This window comes from Gorilla gorilla, chromosome Y, assembly GCF_029281585.2.
Source record: "Gorilla gorilla gorilla isolate KB3781 chromosome Y, NHGRI_mGorGor1-v2.1_pri, whole genome shotgun sequence".
In the NCBI taxonomy this organism is placed as follows: Eukaryota; Metazoa; Chordata; class Mammalia; order Primates; family Hominidae; genus Gorilla; species Gorilla gorilla.
The window spans coordinates 17,719,704-17,734,675 of NC_073248.2; the positions used below are offsets into that span (position 1 = coordinate 17,719,704).

General features: G+C 32.9%; 1 pseudogene; it reads right to left on the bottom strand.

The window, feature by feature from the left end:
• Positions 1-12,603: 12,603 nt before the first annotated feature.
• Positions 12,604-12,757, bottom strand: LOC129530443 (uncharacterized; annotated as a pseudogene).
• Between the last annotated feature and the right edge of the window lie 2,215 nt (positions 12,758-14,972).

Consider the following 14,972-nt stretch of genomic DNA (forward strand, 5'->3'; position numbering starts at 1 on the left):
ACATGTTTTTAATTGAGAGATAACGCACAAACTATCATATTAGCCATTTTAAAGTACACACTCCATGATATTCTGGGTATTCCTAAAGGTGTACAATCATCACCACTTTTTAGATACAGATTTCCATCACCTGAAATAAATAAAAAAAACCACTGCACCCATTACCATTCAATCCCAGCTTCCCCATTTCCTAAAACCCTTGGTATCCAATAAGACATTTTCTGTCACTATGGATTTGCCTATTACAGACACTTCATATAGATGGACTCATACAATATGAGGCTCTTTGTGACTTATAGCCTTGTGTTGTAGATTATCTTCAGTGGAGCTATGTATAACAAACACCCATGAAAGATAAAGATAATGCCTCCTTCCAAGGCAGAGTGTCCTTTCTTTAAAATGCCAGCATTTCCTAAGCTTGAGATTTCTGAAACAGGCTTGATATTCTGTCCTATTTTTAAGCCAAGCATACTGATGGAAAAAAGTTCCAGTATTTTGTCTAAATTCTTTATCTTGGTGGTTTCACTATGAAATACATGAATTTGCATCAATTATATCAGATATATGGTAAGGGAATGTATGATGCGAATGCACTGCAAGGGTAGTGTCAGCCTAGGTCCACCTCCACATCAGGAGTTGATGGAAATATTTATATTGTGAATAATGCTACTACAAACATTCCTATACAAATTGGCATAAATATACCTTAATTTTTCGGAAATATGCTGAATGTACATCCAATTATTTGAGAAACTACTAGACTGTTTTCTAAAGAAGCAACCTCACTTCACGTTCCCCATAGCAATTGGATGAGTTTCCCATTTTTTCCATATATTCAAAAACATCTGTCATTTATTTCTCATTACAATCCATTATATTCAATATAAACTTGTATCTCATTGTGGCTTGATTTTTCATTTTTCTGATAACTTATTATCTCTTCATATGCTTAGCTGTAGATTTGATGTGATAATGATAAAAAAATTAGCTGGGCGTGGTGGCTGACACCTGTAATCTCAGCTACTGAGGAGGCTGAGGCAGGAGAATTGCTTGATCCTGGGAGGCTGAGGTTGCAGTGAGCCAAGATTGCACCATTGTACTACATTTCACATGAAAACAGAGAAACTCTGTCAAAAAAAAAAAATTGTGGAAATTTTATATGAGATCTCATTTTTCTCTAACTTTCTGCTGTTCTAATATCCTGTCATTTTCGCTATCTAATAAGTTGAGCTTATAATACTTTTTCTTTTGCAGGGTAGTGTTAAAACACAGGTGAAATGAGTGCTGATTAGCAGATATAAAGAGGCCACACTGGGGTAAGAAAAGAGTTATGTGTCTTTCATTTCAACAGCCATTTAACTCAAAAAGGTCAGCATCACTAATTATTAGGGAAATGAAAACCAGAATCACAATGAGATATCATCTGAGGCCAGACAAAATGGAGATTACTAAAAAGCCAGGAAATAACAGATGGTAGTGAGTTAGTGCAGTCATAGCAATGCTTTTACACTGTTGTTAGGAGTGTAAATCAGTACAGACATTGTGGAAAAGTGTGTAGTAATTCATCAGATATTTAGAACCAGAAATACCACTGGACTCAGCAATTTCATTAGTGGGTATATAGCTCCCTTTCAAAATAAGCCATTCTAGTTTAAGTATACATGGATGTGTATGTTTATTACAGCACTAATCACAATAGCAAAGACATTGAATTAACTCAAATGCCCATCAGTAACAGACTAGATAAAGAAAGCATGACACATATACATCATGAAATAATATGCAGCCACTAAAATGAAAGAAATCATGTTCTCTGAAGGGAGATGGATGAAGCTGGAAGCCATCATCCTCAGAAAACTAACAGAGAAACAAAAAAACAAGCACTCCATGCTCACAATCATTAAACGTTCACACTGAACATTAAAGACACACAGAACAGCTTTCAACTTGGTCTGTCCGGGGGCAGAGAAAAAAAGAGCTTCAGAATAAATAGCTTATTTATGTGGGGCTGAATACCTCGGTGACGGGTTAATAGTTGCAGTGAACAATCATGGAACAAGTTTACCTATGAAATAAACTAGTATGCCCTGCATATGTACCCTGGAACTTAATATAAAATGAAATTGAATACATTAAATAAGAAAAGCTTTCTTTTTGTAGAGGTGAGGTTATAGTAACTTTGAAATGTGTGCCACACTTTATTTAAGACATTTTTGTAATTGCAATTCGAAGTTGCCAGAAACTACATTGAAAAGTAAATAAGTAGTATATCTCAATTCTTAATTGATTGAATTTATTTTCTTTTATTTTTATAAAGGAAGCTCACACTGTCTCTTTGGCTGGAGTACAGCAGTGCAATCTTGGCACACTGCAAACCCCTGTTTCCTGGTTTCAAGTGATTATTCTGCCTGAACTTCTTGATTAGCTTAGATTACAGGTGAGCACGGCTACACCTGGTGGGGTTTCACCATATTGGCCAGGCCTGTCTCAAGCTCCTGGCTTCAAGTATGCTGCCTGCCTTGGCCTCCAAAAGTGCTGGAATTACAGGTGTGAGCCACCACACCTGTCCCTTGATTGAATTTCTAATTGAGAAAAAATCCATCTTGCAAAAACTTATTTTTTATATTATATTTTTGATGTATTTCTTTATATGCTTCATAATTCAAGAAAAATAATGTAATTTTAATGCCTTTTATTATTATTGAAAATAAATTTATTTCCATTAATATGTAATTTAAAAAGTAGGTTAATTTAGAATGTTATTTTTGTTTTGGGTAAAGTTCTCAGGTTTTAGAAATTTCTTCAACAATCTAATTTTGGAAATGAATTACATTCATTGACTGTTCTTGGGTTTTTTGAAATGATTTTTCTTTGGAACAAAATTCAAAATTGTTTCAAGATATAATGAGATGTTTATGTCAAATAAACATAAAAGTATTTTCTTGAAAATACATATTTTTCATAACACATATTTTCTACTAATAACATGTGATTTCTTTTTCTAACTTACTAGGAATTAATTGATGTTGTTGTCTTCGCTGCATCAAAAGCTTAACTGTAATGTATAAGAAATAAACAACTGCCAGAAGAGCCAGCACTTCCAGTCTGTTCCTCTTCCATTACCACCAGTCCTGGTTTTGATCTACTTGTAGCACCAGCTATTGGCTGTGTAAAGAACCTCAAAAAGATAGTAGACTGTTTGAATGCAATATATTACAGAGAGAAAGCAACAACTAGTGAATTTTTACATTACAAAGCTGTTTTTCTTCATTAATAATAGTTTACTTTGAAAGCCTATTTTTTATTTAGAAGAAATTAACTCATAGTTTTCTTGCTTGTTTGTTTTTGATCAACTAGTTTAACGTTTTGTAGCCATCAGGTATATATTTAAAACCGTTTATGTCAGCCAATATTAAATTTTAAAAAATATATGTATTTCTTAAGTGCTCCCCTATACTTGGTGTTGGTAACCAAAGTGGGTTTTATTGAATCACATGTTAAAAAATACTGAAACCTCAGAGTATCCAGAAGCCAAATTTAATGGTCCAAATTTTATATTTAAAATGTGTGCATTAAAATGATTTTTATAACCCAAACCTCGAAGTTACTTAATGTTATTTTAGTTAAATTCTAAGAGAGGTATGCCTTTAAAAATCATAATGTGAGAAGAAAACTTTTGAGTGAATTTTATTATTTCTAAATGTCCACATAAGTCCAACAAAGTAAGTATCAATGTTCAAATCTTACACAGAACAGAAACTCAGGCTGGGAGTTAATATAAGTAAATGAGCAAATGATAACAAAATTCAGTTTATTTTAAAAGAAAACCAAGGATTAATAATACAGTTAACACAGCATTCTGTACAGATCTTTAATTGATGAATGTGAAATTCTATTTGTTTACGTTTTTCTCTGGGTGAGTATATTTTCCAGCATATTGTAGGAGTTTCTAGCTAAACTCACCACTTAAAAAGTCAGATCTTTATTTGTCTCGTGAGATCTATGTAAAGAGAAGAGTTTCCCCTCTTAAAAACGCCTTGTATGTTAATTTATTTAACAATTGAATTGACATAGTTTATATATGTATATATATATTCAAAAGACATTTTTTAAAATAAACGCTTTTTTAAACAAACAAACAGATGTAATGGCATTAAACTATATACCTAAGGGGTCTGAAGTTAAAAATCTGTAATGGTCACTTGATTTGTTGTTAGTATGAAAATTCAAAGTACTCTTTCAAAATGGCTGTGATGATAAATGAGTTGTTGTCAATATTAATTTGTCACGTGATGGAAAGAAGAGTGGGCAGAATTATGATTTTCATAGTACAAGCATTGTTTTTTCTTCTGATCTCAGGTTGTGAAGCAGTTTTTGAGTGGGAATATCTGCTCTCTGTTAGATCTCACCTGCCAGAAAGACTTGTAGGACTCAAAAATGCTGGTGCTACTTATCATATGAATTCTGTGATCCAGCAGCCACATATATCTATATACATGTTATAGATATACATACGTGTGTGTATGTGTTTCCCCCCACACTGGAAACAGTATTCTTGCAATTGAATGCATAGGTAAAAATATAGATAACGATTGTTTGAAGATGAGAAGCAGAACAGTGAGGTAAATTCTAATTATTAATTACTAATAGTTTGAAGATTCTGATAGCAGCTACAGTTTTTCTCTCTGCAATTATTCTTCTTTAAAAGAATTTGTGCAAAGTACATTTTCATAATGTGGCTTAAATCGCTAAGAAACTATGACTACTATATTTATATTGTCTGTGTTTCATAAGCTGTGCTTATTTTTAAAATCCTCTAATATGTTTTTATGAAATTAGAGCTTTTTCTGCTAAAGAATCAAATGTGTTCTTCAAATTATGTTACATGATTTTGTAAAAAATATTAGTTAAGAGTTATCATAACACTGCCTATGAAAAGTTTAATTTGAACATACAGCAGTAAAAAATTAGGTTATAGTGGAGATCACCTATTTAGGATATACCTCCAAATAAGTAAACATGGAATATCTAAATTTTGGTAATGTTTATATTCAAGATCTTTATTATTATTATTATTATTAATTTTACTTTTTGTGTAGATATTGATAGAAACTAAATTAAAAAATCAGAATAGTTTTACTGTAATAAATTGCTTTCCTACAATTTCTTCTTTTTTTCCTTTCGGTTGGCAGAAATAGTTTGTCTTTCAGTTACCAGTGTCTCAGCACTTAATGATTTATAGAAATTACAGAACACACACTTTCTTCCTCTTTCTTAGACCCAGAAAATTATATCATCCAAGCATTGCAGTTGGGGTAGCTTTACTTTTAGTAGAATCTTCATATAGGATATTCACCAATCCTTGGTTAACAGGCACTATTGGAAGAAAAGTTGGAATGTAATTTCTGACACGATAGCCCGTGTTACCCCTAGGGTGTTGAATTTAACACATATAGAGATGGTTATTCACAACAGCAAGAAGCAAAAGAAACAGAATATAAAATTTCAAATTAGGTATCTTACCTTTGGACTGGGTTGCTTGTGATTTATGTTGTCTCATTACTGTACTGTGGCATATATATCTGCCTTGTTCCTTTTTCTATGCAATGAGCTTCTCTAGGGCAGGAACTGGGGATTGTTTATTTCTTCATCACAAACCTATGACACAAAGAAAACAATAAACCCCTCAGATACTTGGAAAGCAACTGTACTTTGTTCTATGGCTACAATCATGTTTTGACTTTTGGAGCTTCTGTCTATGCCCCCCACCCCATCCTTCCAAAACTAGGGTTAATAGGTATATTTATTCAGTGTTAATAATTCTGATTTCATCATGTAAATAATCTTATGTAACTTGGAAAATGCATTATTCCCAGAAGAACATACAGAACCCTACAGAGACTAAGTAACTTGTTCCCCCAAAGTTACTTATTCCCCAAAGTTACTCATGGCAGATGACTCATTTGTCTTACTCCTGCCTGCTTGAACAAATTTTACTATATTATATTATCTCCAGTGTAGGTTATTGTTTTATGATTCTTTTGTGATAACTATTCTGTAAACCCAGTTATAATAGTCTATATTTGAACTCAGCAATAAGTAAAAAATAAAAAGTAATTTAAGTGTTTTGAAAATTAGGAGTATACAAAATGTATATAATTTTATTCAGCAAGTTTTTTATTTGTTTCAACTTCTTTCCTTGTATTTATAAAGTTAAATGAGTGCATTACTGATTTTTTTAGCCTTTAATGTTGATCCCCAAGATAATTTATCAGAATATTTTTATTAATTGGAAGACAAATCAGAGTTAATAAAGACAGGAGATAGAAAAGAGTACAATATTTGTGTCCTAAGACATCTTCAAGACATCTTTGCTCATTGAGCTGTTTTCAAAGTACAATCCTATGTACCCAAAGAATTTTGGTAACAGTTAAGTTAAATTTTAGGTGAGTGATTATTTCAGTTGTATAAAAGCCTCATTAAGTTAACTAAACACTACCAAGGCAAAATACTTCATTTAAGACACATTATTTTAAGTGAAATTTGCCAGGAAATATAAAGGACAAGATTGGTTGTTTTTATTCATATGTGAGAAATAACAAAGTTGATCTCACATAGGTAGAGAATAGAATGACAGATTATTATGGGCTGTGAAAGACATTAAGCAAATAAATAAGTTAGTTAGTTAATGTGTAAAAACTAGAAAGAATAGGTTCTAAAGTTTGATTGTATAGGAGGGAGGTTATAGGTATGAATAATTTATTACAGATTTCATAATAACTAGAAGTTTAGATTTGGAAAGTTCTTGAAACAAATATGTCATGTATGTCAGAAATGACTAATATACCAATTACCAATATGCCATTTAAAAATTTGGTCATTGCTCATTGTGTGCATGTATCAAGATAATAGTTCTACATTGTAAATATGGAAAATTATAATGTATCAGTTTAAAAAATTATAAATAGTGGTCTGTTTAAATAAGAAATTTCACTAAATGTGGCCATTTCTGAATTGTAAAAAGTTCTTTCTCTCCACACATTCAGACTTTGTGATCCAAATTCTGATTTTAGAAGTACTTGCAACATGTTCTTGGGCAGACTGAGGACATGGCAGAAAAGCCACACATGCCCCTCTTCAGAATTAGCTGGAAATTGTGGTCCAGGGCGCCCCTGGATGCCATGAAACAATATGTGCCATTGGAAAGATAATTACTGGGTTTTCTTGCCTTAGCGTTGAGACAGCTTCTTTGACTGAAGACCATAAAATAATTATAAAACTTGCAACACGTATAAAGTGTTGGGAAAATTAGAGAAACAGTCTAATGAGGAAGTGCTCAGAAGACTTTCAAATAACATAAGAAGATTGTTTTATAGAGGAAAATATTACCAGGGAAGTGCAACGAGGTGATAATCCTGTTCAAGAGCAGGCAGTCTGGTATTTTCTAGCATGTAGGTTGCAATAACCTCAGGAATTACTGGATCCCACTGTCAGATGGGCAATGCCCTTTGAAAAGCTCCGTATTGACAACAACAACCTCCTTAGTTGATGAATGGCAGTTTCAAAGTGGATGTATAATGTCCTGTTGGCAGGCACTCATAGAGACCAGAAAGGAAGACCAATTGAAGATTGAATGAGTAAATTAGCTCAATGATTGAACTGTATGCTATTAAATGATTGTTTTATAAAGGCAATTGTTTGAATTCATGAGTCGTAAACAATAATCAGTATCCTGGCCACGTGAACAATAGAAAACTGGACTTTCAAACAGATGCCAGTATGTGATACACGGACTTTCAATGCGCTGAAACACATCCTGGCATCCACTTAATAGTAGAAATTTAAGGGGTACCTTAAATAAGGACATGTTGATCCCCATTTGAAGAATCTTCTGAAGGATGATTGGGAGGTCATTAGAAACAGGATATCACGATGTAGTCCCTTGAGGTGGCAACCTTAAAGAGGTGCAGCAGTAATGCAGAAATGGGATTAATCTAAATATGCTTCTCTTGTACTTTCTAAGGAACAGAAATTCCAAAATCTAAGTCTAGGCCAGAAGAGAAACATAGACTGCAAATAGCAATAGTCCATATAGGAAGACACATGACATAGTTGGATTACAATATACCAATATCAGTAGCCCTGATAGTGTATTTATAGGTCTTGACTAATGTAGACTGCATTTTGCATTCATGGTGTTCAATGCTAATGCTTATATACTATAAAAAGATAAAAACGTAATATATTGTAACCAGTTCAAACAAATGAATTGCTGATCCTCACACTATGCAACACACTTCATATCCTACTGTTTCCAACATGGGCATACAGATATTACATCAAATACAAAATTATATTAATTATTTAAAATCAGAAGGCACTTTTATCTTCAGTAAACCCTACATCTAATGACAAAAGCTTTAAAATAATATAGAAATAAACTAGGAGACTTACTGCTTTCAAGGAAAATTGTGATTGACTAGCAAAACAGTCAGAAATCTTGGCACAATGGTGCTTCAAATTACTGTGGATTCTGATAATATGCACTTTACTGGAATTAGGTGAAGTGAATTTTAGAAGCATCCCTTAGTAAATTCTACCACAAAAGTGCCCCAGCACAAAAAAATACAATCTACCATGCTCCAAACATTGTGACATATGAAAAGTGTGTATATTGGTTGTAATATTTAAGAATTTCTATTAAAAATATGGCAATATCTTTATCTCAGCAAGAAATTAAGCTATCAAACATTAAAGGTGAAGAATGTGTAGAATTAAAATCTGCTTGTTTTTTACATTTTTTCCCATCTTTGATTTTTTCTGGTTATAAAAAATAAGGTTTCTGAGCAATAGAGCTGTTACTCTGGACAACTGCTGTAATTTAGGTAATTCCAATTTTTGGCTACATGAACTTGGTGAGAAGTCACGCTAAATGTTATAGCACACTAAAATCTTTTAAATGATTAACCTGGCTGGGTGCCATGACTCAAAATAATCCCAGCACTTTGAGAGGCTGAGGAGGGTGGATCGTGAGGTCAGGAGATCCAGACCACCCTGGCTAACAAGGTGAAACCTTGTCTCTACCAAAAATACAAAATTATCCAGGTGTGGTGGCACATGCATTTAATCCCAGCTACTTGGGAGGCTGAGGCAGGAGAATCACTTAAACTCCTGGGGTGGAAGTTGCAGTGAGCCAAGATCACAACCATTGCACTCCAGCCCAGGCAACAAGAGTGAAACTCCATCAAAAAAAAAAAGAAAAGAAAGAAAGAAAGGAAAGAAGAAAGGAACAAAAGAAAAAACAAAGGAAGAAAGAAGGAAAGGAAGAAAGAAAAGAAAGAAAGAAAGAAAGAGAAAGAAAGAAAGAGAAAGAAAAAAGATAAGACAAGAAAAGAGAAGGCTGCATTACTTACGTTGTGGCTAATCTTCCCAGAAAATTTTAACAAAAATATTCATTTTAACTTAGAAGTTTTCATAAATGGTGTTTATTTATATTTTGATCAGTGTTTGCTTTTTAGCAAACTTTGTATTAAAGCCCATAAAATGGTTAATTTTTGCTGTCTCTGGATTTTGAGAAAGAATAAATAAATTACTTTATGCTCTTATTGAAATATCACAAATTTTTATGAACTATGACAAGGTAGTACCTATTGACAAAGAAAATATCACAAGGGTAAAATAAAACATGACCACACTTAAAGTATTCTTCTTCTGATCATCTTGCCAAACCTGTACTAGATAATTTTTCTCTTTTTTTTTTCTAGTAGGTGCTTGATACAATTTTTTAATTAGACTTTAAGTTTTGGGGTACATGTGCACAAAGTGAAGGTTAGTTACATATGTACACATGTGCCATGTTGGTGTGCTGCACCCATTAACTTGTCATTTAACATTAGGTATATCTCCAAATGCTATCCCTCCCCACTCACCCCATCCCAAAACAGTCCCCAGTGTATGATGTTCCCCTTCCTGTGTCCATGTGTTCTCATTGTTCAATTCATACCTATGAGTGAGAATATGCAGTGTTTGGTTTTTTGTCCTTACGATAGTTTGCTGAGAATGGTGGTTTCCAGCTTCATCCATGTCCCTACAAACGACATGAATTCATCAGGTTTTATGGCTGCATAGTATTCCATGGTGTATATGTGCCACATTTTCTTAATCTAGTCTATCATTGTTGGATATTTGGCTTGGTTCCAAGTCTTTGCTGTTGTGAATAGTGCCACAATAAACATACCTGTGCATGTGTCTTTAAAGAAGCAAGATTTATAATCCTTTGGGTATATACCCAGTAATGGGATGGCTGGGTCAAATGATATTTCTAGTTCTAGATCCCTGAGGAATAGCCACACTGACTTCCATAATGGTTGAACTAGTTTACAGTCCCACTAACACTGTAAAAGTGTTCCTACTTCTCCACATCCTCTCCAGCACCTGTTGTTTCCTGACTTTTTAATGATTGCCATTCTAACTGGTGTGAGATGGTATCTCATTGTGGTTTTGATTTGCATTTCTCTGATAGCCAGTGATGATGAGCATTTTTTCATGTGTCTTTTGGCTGCATAAATGTCTTCTTTTGAAAAGAGTCTGTACATATCTTTTGCCCACTTTTTGGTGGTGTTTTTTTTTCTTCTTGTAAATGTGTTAGAGTTCATTATAGATTCTGGATATTAGCCCTTTATCAGATGAGTAGATTGCAAAAATTTTCTCCCATTCTGTAGGTTGCCTGATCACTCTGATGGTAGTTTCTTTTGCTGTGCAGAAGCTCTTTAGTTGAATTAGATCCCATTTGTTAATTCTGGCTTTTGTTGCCATTGCTTGTGGTGTTTTAGACGTGAAGTCCTTGCATATGCCTATGTCCCGAATGGTATTGCCTTGGTTTTCTTCTAGGGATTTTATGGTTTTAGGTCTCACATTTAAGTTTTTAATCCATCTTGAATTAATTTTTATATAAGGTGCAAGGAAGGCACCCAGTTTCAGCTTTCTACATATGGCTAGCCTGTTTTCCCAGCACCATTTATTAAATAGGGAATACTTTCCCCATTTCTTGTTTTTGTCAGGTTTGTCAAAGATCAGATAGTTGTAGATATGTGGCATTATTTCTGAGGGCTCTGTTCTGTTCCATTGGTCTATATCTCTGTTTTGGTACCAATACCATGCTGTTTTGGTTACTGTAGCCTTGTACTATAGTTTGAAGTCAGGTAGTTTGATGCCTCCAGCTTTGTTCTTTTGGCTTAGGATTGACTTGGCAATGTGGGCTCTTTCTTGGTTCCATACGAACTTTAGTTTTTCCAAATTCTTTGAAGAAAGTCATTTGTAGCTTGATGGGGATGGCATTGAATCTATAAATTGCCTTAGGCAGTATGGCCATTTTCATGATACTCATTCTTCCTACCCATGAGCATGGAAGGTTCTTCTATTTGTTTGTATCCTCTTATTTCATTGAACAGTGGTTTGTAGTTCTCCTTGTAGAGGACCTCCACGTCCCTTGTAAGCTGGATTCCTAGGTATTGTATTCTCTTTGAAGCAATTGTGAATGGGATTTCACTCATGATTTGGCCCTATGTCTGTTATTGGCATATAAGAATGCTTGTGATTTTTGCACATTGATTGTGTATCCTGAGACTTTGCTGAAGTTGCCTATCAGCTTAAGGAGATTTGGGGCTGAGACAATGGGGTTTTCTAGATATGTAATCATGTCATCTGCAAACAGGGACAATTTGACTTCCTCTTTTCCTAATTGAATAACCTTTATTTCTTTTGATAATTTTTTTCTTAATTTGAAGTCACAGCTGATATGTTACCAAATATGTAAGAAAATAAAATCGAAAACCATATAAGTAAAGATCAAAATGAGTTTGAAAAAGAAAAATAAAAAGTTTATGTATGTATGTGTGTATTTATTTTTACCTGTTGATACATAAAGCCTGTTGGATGAGGACATAATGTAGCATCTTCTGTTGGAGAGCATTTAGTGCTCATCTAAGGAATCTTGATTATCTGGCTTCAAATTCAAAGTATGTAAAAAGATTGACAATTTTATTATGAAAGTAACTTTATACTTTATATTTAATTTTCTTCATTTAGAATAAACTTTTAAGAAATGCAAAAAAGTTGGCATCTTTAACATCTTCACAACTCCTGCAAATGATTTATAATTCAGGGAAAAATCTGAATTATTTTAGCTATATAATTTCTAGACCATTTCACACCAGTTGTTTCCAAAAGAAAACCTACTTTTTAAGGTCAAAGAAATCAATGTTAACCATTTAATAAAATAAGTATTTTTAAGGGAAATATTAATACATAATCATTGGCTTACACATTTAACAATGACTTCTCTTTTTCCCAGATTTATCTGCTTCCTTTGGGTGCTGCCCCTCATCTCCTCATATGGACTCAGTTTGCAAGGTTTTGCAAGGGTCATCCTAACACTATTTGATCTGCCTAAGAAATAACCATTTGATATTTTATTGTTTTGTGCTGGAGATCAACTTTTGTAGGCATACTGAATTGTTTCCAGTACATGGTCTAGTTTCAAGTTTCTACATCCGCTAAACAAGTCATTTTTCTTTTCTTTTCTGTTTTTTTCTTTTTTCCACGTGAAAGTGCAAACACAGTCCTTCATTTCCATAAATTATGCAGTTGAGTTTCCCACAATTTTGTAAATCTCAGGGGTCGGCACATCCAGAGTGCAATAGATCAGCCTTGCCCTGGGAAGTTGGATTCCTAGGTATCTCCCCTGTCAGGGAAGTATCCATTTTCTTTTTAAGACTTCCATTATCCTTTGAAAGAAAATACAACTATAAATGTAATAGAAGTTACAATAATTTTCAGTATCAGCTTAAAATCTCAATTTCAATCATCCATGATTATTCTCTTCTATAAAAGTTCTTAACTCTGACACAGGCTTCCACAAAATTGTAAGAAAAAACGCTATGGTAAACAATGAAACAACCGTTAAATAAAACTACAATACATTTTATACACTGATATGCTCATTTTTGATAATGACTCTTAGAGTGTTTTATTGTATCTAACAGTCATTTTCGGTCGCTGGAATTTTATTATATGCACTATGAGCTTTAAAATAAGCAGATGAAAATAATGTGTAATATCTAGTTGTAGCTAATATTTTATTGCCTAATATGTGCCTAATATTTTATTGCCTAATATGTGCTAATATTTTATTGCCTAATATGTAACACGTTTTTGAGGTAATCTAATTAATATCAGAGTTAGTTCCCTAAGAGGGTAGCATTAGTAAATCCATTTAACAAATTAAAAAATCAATTACTGTTAGGAGAAACACTTTGCCAAATATTACATATTTAGCCATTTGAGGAGCTAGCTAGCAATCTGACTAAGACATCTGATCTCTTGGCATGTTACTAATTTAAAATGTTTTGGCTAAATATACTATCCATGCATTACTAAAAGTAAATTAAAAACAGTCAGGCTATATTACTTTTCATAGTTCTATTTTTTATTCTATACTTAGGATTATGCTCTGTGGCCCAGGCTGGACTACAGTGGCATGATGATAGCTCATAGCTCAACGAGGTCTCACACTCCAGGGTTCAAGGAATACTCCTGCCTGAGCCTTCCAACTACTTGGGATTAGAGAAATGCATCACCATATGCCAATCACCTCATTATTTTTATTAAACAGGAATAGCCTTTTAAGACTAACTTTTTGAATAAAAAAGAAAAACTTGTTTGGTATTCACTCATTTTTCAGAGACAACATTTAAGAATGTAAAGCAAGAATCCCATGATTATAGAACAGCAATATAAATTGGCAGTAGAAAATTGATTTCAATTATAATGGTGTAAGAACACACACATGATGGCTAAAGCAATTTACAATGGCAACAATAAAATTTTCCTGATTTGCTAATAATCAGTCATTTTTCTTTTAGGTCTGGCTAAATTGCAACATATTGACACTGAAAATTGTTTACTCTTCTTAAGAGTCAATATTAAAAATGCAAAAAAAAAGAGACTTCTACCTTTTTTGTCATTACCATGAAAGATAAATAAAATTGTTTTTTTATCTCTACCATGTGTTTACTTAATATAGTAATATTATATTCCAAGTCAGAAGCTAGGTTTTTTTTTTTTTGCCATAGGAGCATTTATAATATAAGTTTCCTTTTGAAAAGGTAATTTGTGTAATCTAATTATTTCAGGTAAAGAATAACATGGATAGACTTTTTTTAACACTTACAGTACATATTTCATTGTATTATTCTCTTAAAAATTATAATAAAGTGAAAATCATATCATTTGCCACATTATCAATAGTATCATTTGTTTTCACATGCAATTTGGATTAATATTATCTTTGCCTATATTGTTATCTGCTGCCTTGAACAGTGGTTGGTACATAGCAGATGTTGATATATATCTGAATAACGCCTATTGAATAGACTAAATATTCATTACACAAAACATTTCAAGCTAATCTTAATAAGGAGAATACTAAATTCTTGCAAAAAACCCACATTAATCTACATTCACTGTTTTCCACATTGACCTGACATGTATAATTTTACTGTAATCACTTCCTTGGATGAGATGAGGTTAAGATGTGATTTAGCCTTACTTTAGAGAAAATAAAAGAAGTTACATAGTAAACAATATAAGACTACAAACTATTTTTAAATGGTATAAATTAAACCCCATTGATAGAAACGCTTAATATCATTTTACAACATTAATTAATCTGCTTGAAATCTATGATGGTGGACCAAAGAACAATCAGAAAACTTTAATTGTTAAAAATCTAATATTTTCAGTTGTTTAACATTTAAGATTATGATTTGGCTTTAATCATTGTGTTCTACAGCTTTATAATACATTTAGTTTATTATCAGGTTTTCAGTACGCTTATTATAACGTCTATTGAGTGAAAATCAGGTTTTTGGTATGCTTATTATAATGTCTATTGAGTGAAAATTGTGTATGAT